The sequence below is a fragment of the Mesocricetus auratus genome, unplaced genomic scaffold (genome assembly GCF_017639785.1).
Source record: "Mesocricetus auratus isolate SY011 unplaced genomic scaffold, BCM_Maur_2.0 Super-Scaffold_100018, whole genome shotgun sequence".
NCBI lineage: Eukaryota > Metazoa > Chordata > Mammalia > Rodentia > Cricetidae > Mesocricetus > Mesocricetus auratus.
The window spans coordinates 3781961-3803638 of record NW_024429199.1 but is presented as its reverse complement, the minus strand read 5'-3'; the positions used below and the strand labels follow the sequence as shown (position 1 = coordinate 3803638).

The following is a 21678-nucleotide window of genomic DNA, read 5'->3' as shown; positions in this document are numbered from 1 at the left end:
TTTGGATTTTGGTAAAGTGGGATTATCTATTACCTATGTTTTTGTGGGTGTAGTTAACTTCCTTAGGTTGGAGTTTTCCTTTCAGTACTTTTCTGTAGGGCTGGGTTAGTGGGTATGTATTGTTTAAATCTGGTTTTGTCATAGAATATCTTGTTTTCTCCATCTATAGTGACTGAAAGCTTTGCTGGGTACAGTAGTCTGGGCTGGCATCTGGTCTCTTAGTGTTGGTAGAATATCTTATCCAAGACCTTCTGGCTTTCAGAGTTTCCACGGAGGAGTCAGGCGTAATTCTGATAAGTTTGCCTTTATATGTTACCTTGGCCTTTTTCCTTTGCTCTTAATATTCTTTCTTTTGTCTGTATGTTTGGTGTTTTGGTTATTATGTGGCAAGGGAACTTTTTGTGGTCCACTCTATTTGGTTTTCTGTAAGCTTTTTTTTTGCAATTTTAAATGCTAGATTTTATTTACTGCAAATTGTACAAAGGACATTATAATACTGTGAAGTGGGACAGTTATGTAAATCCAGCATTAAACAATACCATATGTGGCAAATGTAAAGTGGAACACCATGTCCCTTCAAAACTGATTAACAACAGGCTGCAATCCAGTTCTTACCATTCTTAAAGAAACTTGAAGAGCACAGGCTCTTGGTTTTTTCCCTTCTAATTTCTTGAAAAGTAGAAATCATATCAGTTTTAAATAGCTGATTATAAGAAAAGAGCTTATATGTTTTGTGCTAGTTTATCAGTTGACACCTCAGTTAATTCAATATCCACAAGCTGGCTAACAGGAAGCTGCCTACAATAAACTTACTCATTATAGGGACTAGGTGTACATTAATAATCATAACACAAAGTGATATGCTTTTGTTTTTTCCTGCTATCCTTCTTTTTATATATTTTAATGTAAATTAGAAACAAGCTTGCTTCACATGTCAATCCCAGTTCCCTTTCCCTCCCCTCCTCCATCACCCCCATAACTTCCCCCAGATCCTCACCCAATCACCACTCTACACCTTAGGGAGGGTGAGGCCCTCCAGGGCTTAGACCCTCCAGTGCTTAGGCCCTCCCCCATGTGTCCAGGCTGAGAGAACATGCCTCATTGTGGGATGGGCATCCAAAGTCCATTTGTATGCCAGGGATAAATACTGATCTACTATCTGAGGCCCCATAGATTGCTGAGGCTTCCTCACTGACACCCACGTTCACAGAGTCTGGATCAGTCCTATGCTGGCTTCCCAGCTATCAGTCTGGGGTTCATGAGCTCCCCCTTGTCCAGGTCAGCTGTTTCTCTGGGTTTCACCAGCCCAGTCTTGACCCCTTTGCTCATCACTCCTCCCTCTCTGAAACTGGGTTCCAGGAGTTCATCTCAGTGATTAGCTGTGGGTGTCTGCCTCTGCTTCAATCAGTCACTGGACTCTAGGATGACATATAAGGTAGTTGTCAATCTCATTATCAGGGAAGGGCATTTAAGGTAGCCTCTCCACTACTGCTTAGATTTCCAGTTGATGTCATCCTTGTAGATCTCTAGAAATCTCACAAGTGCCAGATCTCTCCTCAAACCTATAATGACTTCCTCTATTATGGTATCTCTCATCCTCTCCTCTATTCTTCCCCTGATTCAGCCTTCCTGCTCCCCCATGGCCTCCTCTCCCCTCCTCTTCTGCCCATCTCTTTTTCCCAGCTCCCTCTTCCCTCCCCCAATGCTCCCAATCTGCTCAGGAGATTTTGCCCCATTCCCCTTCTCTAGGGTACCGTACATATCTCTCTTATGGTCCTCCCTGTTTCCCAGACTCTCTGGTGGTGGGATTGTAGGCTGGCACTCCCCTGATCCATGTTACCTCACTCAGAATGGTTTCTTCTAGTGCCATCCATTTGTCTGACATTACCTTGTTTTAAAGCAATATTTTACTTCAAAAGCAAAATAATTTTAAAGACATTCAACAGTGAACATTCTTACTACCTTAAACCACTGAAGAACTAATACAAAACATTTATCCACCATAAAAGTAATAGCAGCAGAGAATATTTCATATTACCAAAATCTTAATTGTGAAGGTATAATGAGGTGAGTTAGGTAGAAGCATTTAGCCAATTGACCCAGAATTTATAGCACCATGGAGTTGGGCAGAACCACCATACGCTGCACCAACTGGATGCCACATGGCAACCCTGGCATAATCAGATGCATCCGGAATGGAGGAATCAAAACCTGGCAAAGATGACCCATAGGTACCTGTCATTACTCGGTAATAGACTGCTCCATGAGGGACAGGTACAACATCCGCAATGGGAAAAGCATCATTTGTTACACCACTGTACAAATGAGGAACACTTTGGTCTACAAGAAGTTGCTCGTCACAGTCTGGATAGTTCTCTATGTGAAGCTGCAGTGTCTGCTCGTCCTGCACATGTGACACACAGGCCATGGAGTGCCAGTGGTTGTGATTACAGCACTGCAATCCCAGAAACACTACGGCAAAACTTTGGTATCTTGGGGCAGATCACTTTGACTTGGACCACAGGAATAAGGTGTGGTGGTGGTGGTGGTGGTGGTGGTAGAGGTAGAGGTTAGCCTGAAGCATCTCCTGCTTCAAGAGGAGGAGGAGGAGGAAGCGGGGGAGGAGGCGGTGGAAGTGGTACTGCGCAGCCGCTGCCGCTGAAGGTAGGCTTGACCGTCTTGTGCAGGTGGAGGTTCAAAGACAGGCGTATGACATTCTGCGCGGAAGCATCAGAGACATTAATAGTTTGCTCATCTCCTGCACAGTTAGGGAAGACTGGAACTGGAACATGGCTGGCCCAGGAAACTAATTGCTGTAGAATTTTCTAGCACCGGGTTTGCTGTAAGACACAGTTGTGGTATATACACTGGAAGTTTCAGAGCCTTGTTCTGAAGAATAAAGATGATCTCCATGATGTTGTCCATTGTCACACTGGTCATTGCTGTCTTCTGAATTCAAACTTGGTTTGCATGAGTTGTAACCCTGACTTGCCACACAGTATCCTGAAGTAACAGGAACCATTATTGCAGGGGAACCACCATTGCTAGGTGATGTTGAATAAGGAGTCTCATTCCCTTCAAGTGCATAAAATGTAACATTTTTCTGGAGCAAAACCACACTGGCATTGTTTATTCATACGATGCACCTGACAGCTACGCCTAAAAGAACGAGACCTATATGAGACATTATCATAGCTCTGGCAGCACCGTCTACCCGGGCCTGGGTAAAACCCAACTGTAGAACTTGGCATGTTTTGCCTATTTACGAAGTGAGACGAATCCCGGGGCATCTTTGAGATGAATGTTGAGGGTAGAAATGTTCACTAGACATAGTGAGGCCAGCTGCTGTGAGTAGAACAATAGTGGTCCATGTCCCAAGGGCATACTATGCTGAATCCTGGGTGACACATGCTGGTCTCCCCCGCGGTAAGCCATGGCCATACAAACCTCTTTTCCTCGAACTTTCTTGATCATCTTCTGTTGCTTCATGCTCATCTCTGTTGTAACCATTTCCGGGAAATAGCCTCCAGTTACAGCCTGGCAAAGTATTCCAGGAAAGAAGAAGTGCCACTTGGTTGACTGGTTTTACTTTAGCCAGTGGAACTGCGTGCTTTCTGCCAATTCCTTAATGAAAACTATTACTGAGTTATTTTCAATTTGAATGTGAGCATTATGTTTTCCATATGATTCCAAGCAAACCTGACACTTGTCCCTAAATAGTAATGTCCCCCAGTGTATTCCATACAATCTGATTTTTGAAGTTCTTTTCTGTTGTCCAACCAAGCATCAGATTCTATATTGCGATAAATTTCTGGATCCAGAGGTTTTAACACCTTATATGGAAAGATCATTCTTGATGGATTTTCTGGAAACTTTAATTGTTTTGTTCCTTGCTTGCTGTCTTCTGGTGTACTCTAGACACTGGAAGAGGCACCAAACTCTTCGATTCTATCCTCAGCTGAGCCCTCCTGATCAGTACTGCCTTTTACATTTCCAGTCAAAGTGTTGTTTCTGTTTCTCCTGGAACCACTTGGAAACACATGAACTGCAATTTTCAATGTTTCTTCATCCACAACAAATACATCCCTATAAAGAATTTCATACAATATCACTTGGCAAGTTCCTACAGTCAATTGAAATTCTTTTGCGTACACAGAATCATAATGGTCGTTATCTAAATAATAAAGAAGAATCTTTTCTGCAAAGCCATTATCTGTGACCTGCATTGGTGGCTTTCCAGGATATCGATGAAAATGGAATCTCAATTATAAATTAGAGAGAAAGCTCTTGGTTCCAGCTGGCCAGCACTCCCCTTGGGGTCTCCCAACATTCCAGCTATTTCTCTAAAGATCTGTCCACATAAGACTCAAAAGCTTGTTGATTTTCCTTCATGTATGAGACACAGACTCTCCTGATATGCAAATGATGGATCTGGCTGTAAAACAACTGCTCAGAAATAGCCTGAAAAAGGCAAGGGGCATTCTCAGCAATCACCTTGCGAAACAACCCTAAGTTTCCTAAATGTTCATCCATTGATGCCTTATTCAAAGACTTCTGGTCGCAGTATTTTTTCCATCCTTTATGCACTGTGCATGGGGTGAGGAGGAAAGAACAGAAGGTGAAAAGGAAGAAAACGCAGAACGCAGGGAGGAGCAGGCAGTGGCGGCCAGTGCTGGTGCTTGTGCAGGCAGGAATCCCAAACAGCTCAAGGTCCAGGCAGAAGGCAGTTGCAGCAGGGCTGCAGATTCTTGGCCCCTCCCAGAAGCAGAATCAAGGGGCTGACAGGCGCAGGACAAGACAGGACCCTGTGGCAAAACAAAAAGGAAGAGCAGATGCTCTAAAGAATAAGAAACTTGAGGAGAAAGAAGTTAAACAGTTACAGAATGGGGGGGCCCTACCAAAATCAGCTAAAGTTGTAAAAAGTGACTAAGCTGCTGAAATCTGGGGATCTAAAGAAAACTCTGTCTGCAGTTGAAGTAAGCTTGTACTTTCATTGGCATGTCTTTTCTTCTATGATTTGTTGAATATGTTTTCTGCACCATTGAGGTGGGCTTCTTCACCTTCTATACCTATTATTCTTAGGTTTGGGCTTTTCATGGTGAACCATATTTCCTCGATATTTTGTGTTAGGCGTTTGTTGGGCTTAATATTTTCTTTGGTCGATGAATCTACTTCTTCTAGTGTTATCTTCAACACCTGAGATTCTCTCTTCCATCTCTTGTATTCTATTGGTTATGCTTACATTTGTAGTTCCTGATTACTTACCTGGTTTTTCTAATTCCAGCATTCCCCCGGGCTGTGGTTTTTTATAATTGTCTATTTCAGCTTTCAAATCTTGCACTGTTTGAATTTTTTCTTGCATATTTTGTTTTGTCTTTTCCTCCATGTCTTGAACTTTTTTGGGTTTTTTCTTTCATTTCTTTAAAGGATTTTCTCATTTCCTCTTTTAGGGTCTCTATCATCTTCATTAAGTTGTTTTTAAAGTCATTCTCTTCTGCTTCATCTGTGTTGGGATGTTCAGGTCTTGCTGGTTAGAGTCCCTAGACTCTGGTGGTGCCATATTGGTTTTTCTGTTGTTGAATGTGTTCTTAAATTGCCATCTTCCCATCCCTTCTTCCAGTGGTTCAGGTGGAGTCTCTTCCTCTCCTGATGGGTACGGGTCCAAGATTCTCTTCCCGCGGGTGCAAGCAGATCCAATGCTCCAATGAGTCTCAGGATGGGTGCAGATGGGTCTGAGACACTCCCTCTACCCGTAGGTGGAGGCAGGACTAGCACCTCGATGTCAGCAAACTTGATCCACTGGGGGTGAGTCGACCTGCCCGCAGTCCCCAGGCCGGGAGATTCCCACTTCTTTTACTTTCATAGGATGTCCTTTAAGTTGGGAAAGCTTTCTCCTATGATTTTGTTGAATATATTTTCTGTGCCTTTGAGCTGGACTTTTTTGCCCCCCCCCCAGTGCTGGGATTAAAGGCGTGCGCCACCACCGCCCGGATGGACTTCTTCTTATCAATAAAAAATTAGAAGTCAGATATCGGGATTAAAACCTAAAACATCAGAGAAGCAGAGGAGCAGCCACAAGTGACTTCCTACCTCTCTGTCCCTCCATCCAAAAGGACCAAATCCTGTGTCAGCTCCGCCTTACCACTTCCTGTCCTCTCTCTACAGTCCTCCAAACCTCCATGGTCAGCTAGTGGCTGGCTCCACCCTCTGACTTTATTTGTCAGAGCACAATGAAAATATCATACAACAGGCAACCAAGAGCAGTGGCAATAGTCTCTGGCCAACAGCTTGTAGGGAGGTAGTCCACCCTGTCACTGGGATTTTTCTCTAATAATCTACAGCCTCTGGGTACCTTCTTTCAAACACTGTTGTTGGTTTTGTTGTTTTTTCTTCATTGACAGGCACAGGCTGTTGGAGGCTCCCCATTCACCATGCTGGGTGTCATCTGTGCCTTACCCAACCATACAGTTCTCAAGGATCTCATCATTGAGCTTTGTTCTTGCACACTCTGAACTGGCTCCTGTCTGTGCAAGTCTTTCAGATGGTTTTCTAAGTCAAGAAAACACTCGGGGCTGAGCAGTATAGAACCTAGGGACAGAAAGCTTTCTGAAGATGGTGGGCAGAACTGTGGCATGGCCCCCCTTGCCCTTACAGTTGTTCTCAGAGTAGCTAACCAAGAAAAACATTAGCAAGGTCCGTAAAAGTGACAAGCTTACATTGCCTGCATCATTTTTTCCTCAATATATACTAATGTTGGGATATGTTAATATTAACTATAGAAGAAGAGGTCATGAAATTAGGGACTGGAGGGTGGGCATGGGAAGGGTTGGGTGGGGGGAGTAGAAATTATGTAAATACAGTATGCTTAAGAGAAGGCTGTCAAAAAAAAACAAAAAGAAATTAAAAAAGAGAGAGAGAGAAAAGGCTGTCTGCCTCTGCTCCAGTCTAGACACCGGGTTCAGAGGTTCATGACAAGTTGTTAAATGTTTTTGTTCTGTATTTCTTTCCCGGTCCTTTTTGGTGACATTTACAAAAGAAAGCAAGCTGCTTAGAAGTTGTGGAAGCAAGAAAAGGGCATGAAGACAAGGCTAATGATTGGCAGCACCAGAGGCTTGGTACTTGTCCCCTGGATGGGACCCCCAGAGTTCCTGTCTTGTTAAAAGGTCCCTGGGTTCTCTCAGCTCCACGCTCCCCTCCATTCATGGTAATGGCAGAGGCAGAAGAGAGTTCAACCCAGTTGTCATGGGAAAGGGAAGCTCACCATGGCTTTGCGGAGGTTTCACCTTATGCTCACACACTGTCTTTACCATGTGCTAGGATACCACATCCAATAGGACAGAAAATGGACAATTCTTGAATGAACTTGTATCGTAACATTGATATTGTTGAGAGTGTCTACTTCCCAGGTAAAGTGATCTATTCGTTGTTCTGGCCCTGCTCTAGTCCTTTGTAATTGATGGTAGTTATTATGCTTTTCTATTTAATCCAAAAATGTATAAAAATAAAAACTTGACAAGGCAAAAAAAAGACCATTGGAAAACTGTATAAAGATTAATGCTGTATACAGCAGCATGAATTAGAAGCAATGTTTTAGGTAGCCCTCCATAACCCACAGAAATCTCCACAATTTATCTTGCCTCTTCAATCCAGGTACTTGCCTCAGTGCTTCAAGTACTTTCCCATCTCCAACAAGCTTGAAGGATCTGTGTTTGCTCTATTGAGTGGACCAGCCTGGGTCCAAAGAGAAGCATGTCCCAAGCTCTCACCTGTTGTGCCCATACAGGACCCCCTGAGTTTGACAGCCTTTGTCCCAAGCTGTTGCTAGCTGCTTCCACTTGCTACAAGGCTGCTGGGAGGACCCTGGGTGCACACAGTTTTCACTCAGCACACTTTCTTGCTGGGAAGGAATGTAGCTAGTTACTCTGGAGCAGTAGCTGCCCACTTCTGTGAGGAGCTCTGTGTCTCACTCTGAAGCACTACCATTTTTGTCTTCATTGACTATTTGCAGACTTTAAAGACTTCCCAGGTCTCACAGGAGATGAATTTGGCTAGCTCTTTCTAATTATTAACCCATTTCTATTAAGCTGTGTATCTCCACATGGTCTTGGCTTACTGGTGATGCCCAGACCTCTGGCTTCCTTGGCGGCTACATGGCATCTGCCCAGCGAGTCCTCTCTGTGTTCCTCTTCCCAGCATTCTCCTCGTCTAGTAGCCCCGCCTGTACTCCCTGCCTGGCTGCATCCTGCCTGTCCACTGGCTGAAACAGCTTTATTCATCAACCAGTAAGAGAAACATGTATTCACAGCTTACAGAAGGACCTCCCCCATACTTCAGCAAATGAATCTACCTGTTGGTAGATCTGGGCCTATTTGTTTCTAACAGGTGCCTTCCTGGAATGCTAATAAGAACTATAGGCCACCATTTTGCACACTATGCCAGGAAGTTTCCTGTAACTTAATTTTTCAGCCTGTTGAGGACAAGGGGTAAGGTGCTCTCTTCAGTAACTGCTCTCTGTTGAAACTAGGATGTTGTTTTCAAGTCATAGGAGATCTGGAAGGTTAGTCAGAAACTGGGAGAGCAATCAGGCCATGAGGCATTCATCGGAAGCATCTGGTTAGCGGACCCATGTGAAGAGACAGGGAGTGATCCCATTGGCTGGATTGGGTCACCCAGCTTTCAGCAAACCCAGAGCTCAGCAGTTTGCAATCTACAGGTGATTTGTGGATGGTGTCTGACTGCCAAGTGGAAATCTGCAGGGACAGATAAAGACTAGGGATAAAAGTTAAAATTTGGGAACTTAAAAGGAAAATCATACATTTGGAATTTTCAGGCCCACAGTCCTGGTAGTTGTGGGAGGGGAGGAGACCTCAGGAATGCAGGTGGGGAAACTTAGGCTGTACTTATCTGGAGTCCATTCGACCTGTGAAGGGGAGACCTTACTTTGTCTGGGCAAAGTGGGCAATCAGATCTCCTGTGTCCTGCTTGTCCAAAGTTCGGGCTGTGTTCGGGCAGTGAGCTAGTCTTTGGGGCAGATTTTCCCAGTGGTTAGCATTACCACAGTCCAGGTGGGTTGTCATGGTCATGCCCTACTATCTTCTTTGACGAGCTTGGGGTCACTGTTAGGAGCTTGGGTCTCTGTCATAGTAGTTTTTTTTCCATTAAATGGCATATTCAAATCTGAGAAGTTTGAGGACCATCATCTCTTACTGAGCTAAACAAATTTAGCTTGTTTTTAGTTACCTGCTTTAGGCTTAACCTTGAAAACATATACAGGAGGCTAAATAAAGCTTTTTCTTGTAATTAATTATGTAAGTACTTAGCATGACTGCAAGTAAAGGCCTGAACGTATTAAAGAATTTGATCCTTCATGAGGTGACTAACCATTAACTTGTATGCCTTAATTATCTTTAACAGGTTATAATAAGTTAATACCTTTTATAAGATTAGGATTTTACAGCTTTGTCTCTGTTAAGTTTGAGCCATAAAAAAGTAACAATTTCTGAGTTGAAGCTCTTTTGGTATTAAAAACAAAACTTTAAATCATGACTACAGTCCATAGGGAGACTGGCAACCCGACTGTAAAGGGAAGCCTTTTCTTTGAGAGAAGCCTTCCCGCCAGCCTGGTTCTAGAGCCGCATCAATGCCAAATAAACACACAGGAGGCTATATTCATTATGAAGCTGTTGGCCTTGCTTATTTCTTACTGGCTAGCTCTGACTTAAGTATTTAACCCATAATTGTTAATCTAAGTATTTCTCTTACCGGAGTATAGTTCCGGGCTTCCTATCCCATGGCGTTACATCTTGACTCTCCGTGTTTCTCCTTCCCAGTGTCCTCCTGGACTCCTAGTCCCACCTATCTTTGTTCCCTATTGGCCAACAGTGCTTTATTATTGATATATACCAGGACTTCCCCCAACACCTGACTTTCCTGGCCCTTTGACAGTGCATAACAGAATATCACAGCTCCTTGTCTGACTCAGTTTATCAAAATAGCTACAGATTAAAAGGCAATGACAAAGAAGTTAGACATTCAGTCTTTTTTTTTTTTTTTTTTTTTTTTTTGTTTTTCGAGACAGGGTTTCTCTGTGGCTTTGGAGGCTGTCCTGGAACTCACTTTGTAGACCAGGCTGGCCTCGAACTCACAAAGATCCACCTGCCTCTGCCTCCCGAGTGCTGGGATTAAAGGCGTGCGCCACCAACGCCCGGCTAGACATTCAGTCTTAAATCGATCTCTGTTAGCCTTATAGACCTTATGTAAGTGGAGAGACCCTTTGCCAGACTGCTAGGACTTGATGCATCATGAGATAGGAACATCCCACTTTCAAGTGGTGTCTGATGCTCATAGCTGTGGCCCTAAGTTTTGCCTTTTGTTTATGTATTTTTCAAGATGACATATTAATAAAGACATTATAATAAGATATCTTACAATTTTAAAGTACCCCATTGCCTTATAAATTTAAAGAATTTTAAACGTTGTTCCTTTAAAAATCCAGTTTTTTATTTAATTTTTTTGTAAAACTCCGAAATTTTCTCTTTAAAGAAGTTTAAAATCTCTCAGCTGTGTGCTCCTGAAATAGCAAAATAAAGATCCTTTTTATTTCAAGATGGAAGACGCAGGACACAACCACAATCTGCACAAGGCAAAACCAAGTTCCAACGGTGCAAACAATTCACTTTCAATGTCTGGGACCATGCACAATCCTTTAAGGTTTTCCCCAGGGTCACCTCTCCGGCCCCGCCCTCAGCGGCATGCTGGGCCTGCCATCTAGTCCCAGCTGGCTCCACTTCACTGTGGCTGCTGTTTCTGCTGACTACCACATGGCACCAGTGTCTCCAAAACTGCTAGGGTCCCCTTGCAACTGGGCTCTCTTCAGGAGCGCTAGACCTGCTATACAGTGCCAAGACTTAGCTTCTCTCCATGATCCTCTCATGTCTTTTAACCAACACCCACCAGGGTGGCGCAAGGCCCTGAGTTTATCACAATGCCAGAAAGGGAACAGGAAAGAAAAGTTTTCTCTTACTCAGTTCCTGTCTCTTCTTGGTCTCTGGTAACTACAGTCTTACTGCTTCTGGTGTGTGTGTGTGTGTGTGTGTGTGTGTGTGTGTGTGTGTGGTGTGTGTGTGTGTATGCATGCATGCGGGCTTTGTGTGTGTGTGTGTGTGTGTGTGTGTGTGTGTGTTATGAACATAGTAGTTTGTTTATTCTGCAATGCTATTATCAGAACACCAGCATCAGCTGTTGAGACCTTTGGATACAGCAGTCCTCACTGTTTATTTCCCCACTACAGTGACCCACTCTTAATTATCAAGGAATGATGGAACTTTGTAAGTTTTTTATTTACCCTGAAAGCCTCAAGCCTTCACTCAGGCACAGAGGAAGTTAGAAAATTACAAATAAAGCAGTTTTATTTTTTTAAAAAAGGATTTATTTTTCTTATTTAAAAAATCTTTTCTTGCACATGTGAGGTGTTGTATGTGAGTGCTATTAACCATGGAGACCAGAGGTGTTGGAGCCCCTGAAGCTGGACTTCCTGGCCATTGTAAGCCACCCCATGTGAACTCTAGAACAAGAGTTGCTTGTTCATCTCTCCCTCCCAGGAAGCAGATTTCAAGCACTATACTGGAAAATCTCTAAGCTGCTGGCTGATCTCCCTCTGTGGGTTAAAAATGAAGCAGGGCTGGCCTGTGAATGAGTGATACCGTTACACAAGCTGAGGGTTAAAGATAAACTAAAGGAAGGGGCTTCACGCTGGCTGCAGAACCAACCCAGGGATAACAGTAAAACAGTAAGCAACTCCTTCCTAGCCCATAGCTAAGAGACTAATGGGAAACCCAAGGCTAAAGAACGCAGTTAATTACTTCTTGAACTCAAAATTAAATGGTAAACCGGCAACCCAGATGCAGCCGGATTTTACTGCTTTCTGTCTTAGACACAGTCTGAGTTCTCAGCCATTCTAAGCTGATAAGATTAGACCAAAAATACTAAGTAAAATACTTCCTCTCTGGATGCGTAAGAGCCAAAGTTGACCCCACCCAGACTTGTCATGCGTTGTATTTCCCCTGTCCAGCTACAGCCAGGCACCCACTCAATGTCCAGCTACAGCCAGGGAGGTACTCGGGCAGGAAATATGTCAGATTGTACTTGCCCCTGATTGGATGTAGGTAGGAAGTTTGTAGGCAGGAATTACGCCAGGATGTATGCTTGCGCCTGATTGGACCTGGTAGGAAATACTCAGCCTTGTTGGTTTGCCTTTTAAACCCCTTCAAAATGTGACTCATTGTCATTTTCTGGGACCCTGAAATGGACCAGAGTCCATCATCCTGGTCAGTATTTACTTAGAGCTTGCTTCAAATTTGGCTAAAAAATTGTGGTAGTGATCTTATTCTGAACACAACCTAGCCTCAGGCCAACACTCAGTTAAAAGGAGTAATAATGAAAATCAGAGAAAGATTTATTTACTCAGGGTGGCCCCGTTAGGAAGAGGAACAGGTGAAGAGGTCCATCATGGGGTCCTGAGGTAAGGTCAGGTAACAGAGGGCAAGCGGGATATACAACTAGGCGGTCATGGTCAAGGTGATGCCATGGAGACTGGAAAATGAGTGGCTTGTGGCATAATTTCTGGTAACTATGCATCCCAGTGATGGAAGCAGAATTGGGTTTTGAGGAGGAGGAGGAGGAAGATCCGAGAGGAAATCACTGTAGATGCAGGGTCAGGCCCTCCTTGGGCCGGCTCTTCTGTAACTCCTTCTGGAAACATGGAGTGCTGTGGTGACCGCCCCTGTCTGACCCTTGGATTCACTGCTCGCAGAGCGCTTGTGCTCACCCTGACCCTGAGACTTGGATGCCTTCTTCCTGGGTAGGCAGACACCTTGCCTCAGAACAGAAGGTGGTGTAATTGGAATCAGTGATTCTGAAACTGTAGATGAATTAGAAACCTTTTCTTAAAGGGTCAAGGAATTTCTCTGAAAGCCGCTGGTAACCTTTTGGTCCTGCTGCACCTATTGAAAAGCAAAGGTCTCCCTTGCTGATTTAACAGTTTCTTTGCACAAAGAAATGATTCAGGAACTGGCCAGGGCCTGAGCCAGTGAAGGCTGAGACAGGTCCACTCTGAAATATGGGCAGGCAGTGTCTACTGACTGGGAAAGTGTGTGGAGTAGCATGATTGTGCACAACTCACTCAGCTTCTGTGAACACTTAGGGCAGTGCACAGCTGTGCTGGGCTCAACACTGGGCTGTTCAGCTGCTTGTCGAAGAACAGTCTCCCAGTCAGGCTTCAGTTGTTGGAGCACTAAGGTTACTGAATCCTACACGCACAGGCAGCTGGAGGCTGGTTTGACAATCCCACATTCCTTTTGGGTCAGCAGCTGGGGTTGAAATGGTCTGAGGCCTTGGGTCCCTGCAGCACTCTCTGTGAGCACAGTCATGGTGAGTTTGGTGCAGTTATAGAATTCATAAGCGACAATACCAGATTAGTCGGGTAGATTCTCTTCATGCCTTCTTCGTGTTTTTAACTGAATGTCAAAGGTTGGGTGCATAGAAACATCTGTGACTCACAGGAACCCGACACGTAACAGGTTTTTTTACAGCAGGTAACAGGTAGACATGACTAAGAAACCAGAGCACACTCCTTAACAGGTTCTGCCGGGAACAGTCAGATCAAAATCAAACAACCCAAACTCACATAGTAAGAGCAGCAGTGTTAGATAGAGTGCAGCCCTCCAGAGCCTTTGTCTAGATTCTATGATGGCAATTAAGACCTAAGATGACAGTACGACTGACTGACTTAAAGGCTTAGTGACTTTTGTAGTTAGCCTGGCCACATAAGTCAAAGGAGCCTGGAGAGGCACTGATGACAAGCATTTGAAAGTTTTGTCATAGCCAGCCTTGTCGTCCAGCGTCCCTGATTCTTGCAGACTAACTGCTCAATGTTCCCATGAACACGTGTGTTCCTCCCCCCTGAGAAGTTTCTTTACTCTGTGTCAGTGTCATGGGAAATGACAGAATCATCAGCAATCACCTGCACATGAAGACGAGCGCCCCCGGAAGCCAGACAGGTACAGGCAGTCGTGAGACGTCCAACCTGGGTTCTGGGAATAGAACTGGGGTCCTGTGGAAGATAAGTGCACGTTCTAAATCACTGAGCAATGTCTCCAGTGTAGACGGACTTCCGTTTCCCACCTGCCATTTCCCAAATAACTGACAAGAGACTTGATATTAATTATAAATGTTTGGCCAATAGATCAGGCTTGTTTAGCTAACTCTTACATTTTAAATTTCCAGTCCTTGACTTTCTGCCATGTGGCTCATGGCTTGTTACCTGATTTGTACACAACCTGCTTCCTCTATGTCTGGCTGGCAACTCCCCTGTCTCCGTCCTTCTTCCCAGTGCCCTTAGTCTCGTTTTCCCACCTAACCCCCGCCTTGTCAGCTTCTTTATTACACCCAGCACAGCAGAGTTTACCCAGTTTACAGAAATTGTTCCACAACACTCCAGCCCCCAAAGAGGAGGCATAAAGGGAAATGTTGTTCCAGTGAGCATTAGTAGTATGAGACTTTCCTCACCTTTCAGAGAGTGGCTCCTTGATTCAGAACCCATGGGAGGTTTGACCAGTTACAAGATCCAAATTTTCCTCAGGTTACAGGTAGCTTTAAATTCTATTCAACAAGCATGTCACCTCTACAGATAAATTCACAGAAACCATATTAGAAGTTTTCTTCAATAGAGAACAACATATTTATTGACGTCAAAGGTGGGCACCCCTTGTGAATATTGACTGCTTTGATTGTGGAAGGAATAGAAACTTACAGAAAATAAATTCAGAAGGCAGACTTGTGCCATGCTAAACTAATATTTACACCAGCAAGGAGACTGAGCAGGCTACAACTTCAATAAAGCTCCCTGAGGTGGAAAAGGTTGCCCCCCAGTGGAGACCAAGCAGACATCAATTAAGGTCTTTGACCTCTGAGGGAACACATGTCTGTCCAGCCAGGTCTGGTGTGAAGCTTCCTATGTAGCATGCATGGATACAGCAAGTCACTTAATGACGTTAACCCTGACTAAACGGGATACCACTCAAGTGTTTATTTTTGCCCACAGTGGTCCCTAGGTCTTGTGTGTACAGTGTCTGGACACACAATGCACTTTTACTGGCATGTATTTGGTCATATTAGCAATTAGCTATTGGCTAGGTCATTCCCAGTGAGTGTATCACAAGCAGCAGTGATGTCCAGAATATCCAGGATATTTTCCACTCTTCAGTTCTAGTTAACTCTATAAGAACCTGCAGGGGCTTTGGGGATAACTCGAGTCACAGCGTATCCAAAGATGACAGTGTGTCCCTGTGCTTTCCTGCAAAGAGATGGGAGGAAGAGCAATGTCAGCAGTGTGTGTGTGTGTGTGTGTGTGTGTGTGTGTGTGTGTGTGTGTGTGTGTAGGATGGTCCTAGTGAAAATTCACTTTAGATCAATCAGTGAAAACGTTGCCTTCTGGACAATGTCACATTTTCTGTGAGTAGGAGATGCTCAGATGCCTCATGAGGGGTGAAGCCTTGCAGTGACTATTCACAAGAGCTCAGTCTAAGCCCTGCAGTCAGAGTGGATCTGGTTGCCATCACTTGGAAGTGCTTGTGACCAACCATCCAGGTGATCCAGGAATTGGACTTAACACTGCTTTCGTGTCTGTGGTTCCTCACTTAGCTCTTGTACGATTGAGTGATGAAACAAATTTCTCCAGGAATCCTGTTAGGCAAATACGGCTTCTAATCTTACTGTAGCTTCTGTTACAGTGCCCGCCTGTCTGCATGGGGCAGCCTCTGAACCCCTAGAAATGAGCACTTCTGGTGGCAAGTGGAAACGTGTGCTGTGAGTGTCTGACTCACCCAGCTGCTGAGAGCCCAGGACTTGGGGCTTTGTTGTCTTAACTAAGTGATGAGAAGCCAAAGCAAGCACTGGTTAGAAGCCCTTGGTGGTGGAAATGCATGTCTATCAATGTTCTGTTAGAGTTCACATCATTTCCCCTGCATGGTGTGTCTTAGAGTGCAGAGCTTTTAATACTAGAGGCTGTGAGGGCTCTGCAAGCACCAGGCAGCCGCCCAAGCTCTCCCTGGGTCCGTGCTCAGCAATGCATTCACGTCCCCTCCAGTTAGGTGCTTGGCACTGCACACCATAGACTCTGACAGGTAATGGACCTGGGCCAGTCCTCGGCGTTCCTTCACATTGCATAGCTTGTCATTTCACCACGGACTAGCTTAGCACGAACATCCGCCAAGGCATTTCCCGAGGACTTAATTAATTCTTACTGTGCTTGACCCTGGATTAACATCAGCTCGATGTTTATGAACCACTGGTTTCTTCATCAGAAGTTGAGAATTCCTACCCAGGCCAGGGGAGCTTGATATTCCTTTCCAGGATTGTCCTCTCATACTAAACAATTAGCTGCAAATGACAAGACTTAAGGTGACCGTGGTTAAAGATCATTTGAGAGTTCAGTACAATAGTAACACATTGGGCAGGAAAGGTTCCTTGTGTCTGTTTCATACAGATTTTACAAGCTGGTCTTGCTATGCTGTCCATGCTGACCAGAACTGCCTGGCTCAGGTGATTTTCCTGCCACAGCCTGGTGATTAGCTAGGACTCTGGGGAGGCCATGGGCTTGCCTCTTGCATATAATACTTAAAGGTAATGAGTAGAGGCTGGGTGGCAGCACATCTGGTGGAGGACTTGCTGGCACACACACCGTCCTGAGGATCATCCCTAGCACAAAGGCCGTAAGCGAGTCTGCACTCAGGAGGTCGAGGCCAGTAGACTCAGAGCCTCAGGGTTATCCTCAGCTGCATGCACACGGAGTTCAAAGCCACCCTGGGATACATGAGAGCCTGCTTCAAATAACAGAGTAACAGTTAGGATTGTGACAACTAGTGTTATACTTATGACCACAGTATTTCTAGGACGTTCTCACAGTTTCTGAAACACATTAGTAACATACTACCTGTATAAAACTCATTAATTTTGCATTTTTATGTCATCAGAGTTCTCATATACTTGAATGTATCATTTGTATATATTTTGCATTATTTCATCATATTTCTCCTATAATATATCAAATAAACTAATACATATGAGTTTAATATCTCTGTTTTTATAAGAAGACATATCCTTTGGAGATATTCCTAGGACCCATCTAGAAAGTTGCTAAATTAATCAAGCATCTAGAAAAATAATTTATTTCATTTGATTGGGAGAAATTTATAAAAAGAAGCAGTGATGATTTTCCATATCTGATCAATGTCCTGAACAATATTGTACAAATACAATAGAAAGTTTGTGTGTGTGTGTGTGTGTGTGTGTGTGTGTGTGTGTGTTGTGCCATGTATGTGCAGGTGCCAGAAAGGAGGTACCAGATCTTTTGGAGCTGTAGTTACTGGTGGTTGTGAGCCCCAAATGTGGATGCTGGGAACAGAACTATTGTCCTGTCGAGGAGAAATGAGCAATCTTGCACGCCGAGTTCAAACTGAGGTACCTAAGGTGGAAGGAACAACTTCCAAAAATGGCCCTAACCTCCATAGGTTTCATACATGAACACTCAATAATAGCAAAATAAAGAATTAAAATAATATTAATGCTAGTCGTAAACAGGACAATGACAGACTAAGAAAAATGTGCAGTAAATTCAATCACTCTTAGTTGAATTCAAATGCTGAAAAGACAGGACACACCAAGACCAAGTTCTCAGCACACAGGAGATTTATTTGCCCCTGAGAGGAAAAGGGTAGGGAATAAGAGACAAAGACTGGAGACAGAGGATGGGGGGGAAGGGAAAAGATTAAAGGGAGAGGGGGGAAAAGTGTTGAGGAAGAGGGGATGTTTGTCCTAGGGGACAAAAGACTGCCTCTGGGATAGAGGAGACCAAAGTGGCCCATAGGCAAATGTGGTTTATAAAGGAAAAGGGGAAACCCAGTGTTAGGATGAGTTGGTTTGTTTTGATTGGCTATGTTAATTTGTTAATTTGATTGTTGGTCTCCAATACTTTGATTGCTGAACCTTAGTGGTCTGGTAAACCTTCCATTTTGATGCCATTTATTTGAATTTTTAGCTTTGGTCTCTGATCATTTATAGCAGTTTGCTGAAACACTTGTTTTCTTGTTTCTCTTGAAGTTTTTGTTTTATCTGCTAGAGCTGTTTTGTTTTTTTGACATCCAGAGCAGTGTTTTTAACAACAGGCGTTAAATCTTTTAATTGCTCTGTAGATGAGTTTCTCTGGCACTGACAAGGAATGGTTGTTGTAGAACATCCCTCTTGAAGACATTTCACTGTGATTGGTTTAATAAGAAGCTAACCAGCTGATAGCTAGGAAGGATTTGGGGGGCAGAGAGACTGCTGGGAAGAAGTGGGGAGGGGAGAGGAGTTACCATCCAGACACAGAGACAGCAGGAAAGCAGCTTGGGCAGGTGATACAGCCACACAGAAGAAAGTAAATTAATGGAAATGGGTTAACCTGAGTTATAAAAGCTAGTTAGAAACAGGCATAAGCTCTCAGTCAAGTTTGGTAATCAACAAGAAGTCTTCATATCATTATTGGGGAGACGGCAGTCCCAATAGAAAAGTCCACCTCCAAATGGTGCCCAAATACAAATGGTGTCCAATACAAATGCATATCCACATAAGACCTGAGAAAGCATTAAAAAAAAAAAGATCCTAAACACACAAAAACAGAGCCAATTATGGCTTCCTAGTGTTGTGTCTCTCATGCTGACTGAGGTACAGAGAGACATCTCCAGGCAGCTATCTGAATGCTCGAGTGCCCATGAGTTAAGCCTTGTGGTGGGTTTATGATTTTGCTCATGCAGACAGAAAAGTCTACAGATATACAGTAAGGCAGGTTCAGATGGAAAAATCTCTACGCAGAAAAAGGATACGGATAGTCATAAACAATACATTAAAAATAATAGTATAAAGTCTTTAAAGAAAGTAATAATAATAAAAGGATAATCCACATAGAGATAGGAAATACTCAGGGAGTCTGGATTCTACATGTTACTGTGTTGTCTTTGAGGTTTTTCATTGAAAAGAACAAATGACAGCTGCTGAGAGACATTTGATTATGGAAATTGTCAATCAAATCAACATATATTTTCAAAATGTCTTAACTTTAAAATGGAAGTCAGAAAATGTGTTGCATTGGAGAAGGGGTTATGCCTTTATTTCCACAGGAAGCAAAAGACTGTGGATTTCTTCCAGATTAATAAAGGTCAGATTTGACCAGGGGAGACCTCCTTAATATCTTGGCTACAGACATGGGAGAGAAAGCCAACAAAAAGACTACAGGACAGGTAATGTGAAAGCTGATATTCTGACATGGCTACAGCTCTGAGATGAGAGGAGATGAGAAGAGACCTGATAAATTTTGTTGGTTGCCGAGTCCTCATAACTTATTACATGCGATCCTTTCATAAAATAACAGAAATCATCTTTAACTGACTTGTGTACAACTCACATTCCAAACTTGTGTTAATGCAGAAATGCATGTTACCTTTGAAAGTTTGTGTGTTTTCAGAGCAAGGTGAACAAACACCAATGAAAGCAGGTGACTCAGGTGATCCAGCCTCTCAGGGTGACTCTTGCAGTTTCCTCAGAGATCTGCACCTAGAACAGCTTCAAGACTGCTGGCTGAGATGGTCTAGCCTTACAGACGACTCCAGCCAGGACTTATTGTTAAGAGAAGCTTTTTCTTTTGATAGGGGCCTTCCCGCCTGCCTGGTTCCAGAGCCGCTGGATACTATATATATATCCAACTGGATACTATATATATTATATATTATAAGTGTATTTCTACTTATTCTTATTGTATGTAGTCTGTCTTAAAGCTAAAACTTTATTTAGACAAAAAGGGGGAAATGTTGAGGAATTTGTTTAACTATGTAAAGATGTGTCCATTTATTTAACTATGTAAAGATGTGTTGCATTTTTTATTCGTTTTTCGAAACAGAGTTTCTCTGCATTGTTTTGGAGGCTGTCCTGGAACTTGCTCTGTAGACCAGGCTGGCCTTGAACTCACAGAGATCCGCCTGCCTCTGCCTCCCTAGTGCTGGGATTTAAAGGCATGCGCCACCAACACCCCGCTAATGTTGCATTTGTTTATGTTGCAGAATATTTGTATAACTATGTAAAGATATTCTACATTTGTTTAATTATGTAAAAATGTGTTGCTGTTTTACCTTGTCTGTCTAAGGCACCTGATTGATCTAATAAAAAGCTGAATAGAAAACAGTGAGGGAGGAGGTATATGTAGGTAGGACTTCAGGACAAGGAGAATAAGTAGGAAGAGGATTTTAATAGCTGAATGGAAAATAGTGAGGGAGAAGTGTTAGTTAGGACCTGTATATGGAAATCCATTCCATCCTGCCACAAGTTCAGAGAGCTCAACTCGCTCCTATTGTCCCTATGACATAAGCTAAACTGGCTACAGGATGCCCTGGCCTTGGTGGTGAATGGCTCCTATCTAAATAACAATACACTTGAGCCCAACAGTTCATTCTCAGCCTGAAGGCTATGTGATAGTGCAGCTATAAAGTGCCTAGTAAGTACAGCTATGGAGTGTCCTCAGATTACAGGAAGCAATGACTCTTTGCTCTTTATATATGATAATAGAAGTCTTCTGCCATTGTCCCCACCTTTGGTTGGTCACTTAAGATGATGCATAAATAAACTGAGGCACATTCAATATGGACTGAAATTGCCCTCCTGACAGCTATTCTGTGTTTCTGATTCTTAATTCTCTTAGCCAGCCTTTCCCCCACTCTGGAACGGACCCCAACAAACACCAGCTCAATAGGTGGGACTTCAGAGCAGGGAGAATAAGTAGGAGGGGGATTTTAGGCTCAAAGAAGAAAGAAAAAGAGACACAAGGGAGATGCCAGAAGCCAGACGGATAGACACCCAAGAGCAGGAAAATAGGACATACAGAATGAAAGAAAGGTAAAAAAAAATCCTGAGGCAAAATATAAGTGAATAGAAACAGGTTTAAAAAAGCTAAAAGACCCAGTGTGACAAGCCTCAGCTAAGGCCCAGCATTCATAGTTAATAATAAGTCTCCATATCTTTATTTGGGAGTTGGTTGGTGGTCCAAAGAAAAACCCAACTACAGTTTTTTTTTTCTTTTTTCAAATAGTTTCTCTATATAGCTCTTGTTGTCCTGAAACTCTTTTTGTAGACCAGGCTGACCTCAAACTCACAGAGATCTGCCTCTTTGCCTCCTGCGTGCTAAGATTAAAGGCATTCACCACCATGCTGCCAATATTATCCTATTTTTAGCTTGTTTAAAAAGATCTATTTTTATGAGTATTGCAGTTCCTCCAGCATGCTTGTTTGTGTACCACATACTAGCCAGGTGCCTGCAGAGGGTAGAAGAGGGCTCTGCATCTCTTAGATCCATTACAGATGATTGAGAGGCACTATGTGGGAGTACTCTGAACGTGAGTCCTCTGCAAAAGCAGGAAGTATTCTTAACCAGTGAGTGATCTCTCCAGCTCCTATTTTTAGTTTCTTAAGAAACCTCCACACTGATTTCCATGGCAGCTTCAACAGTCTACATCCCCAACAATAGTGAATAGCATCTTCACACTGCTATTCCTCATCATCCCGACGGATCAGAAACCTGATGAAGATGCTGGACACAAG

The 21678-nt window shown here is 43.4% G+C and overlaps 1 pseudogene; it reads right to left on the bottom strand.

Moving 5' to 3' along the window:
• Positions 1 to 2803: 2803 nt before the first annotated feature.
• On the bottom strand, positions 2804 to 5287 carry LOC121132884 (annotated as a pseudogene).
• Positions 5288 to 21678: the final 16391 nt, after the last annotated feature.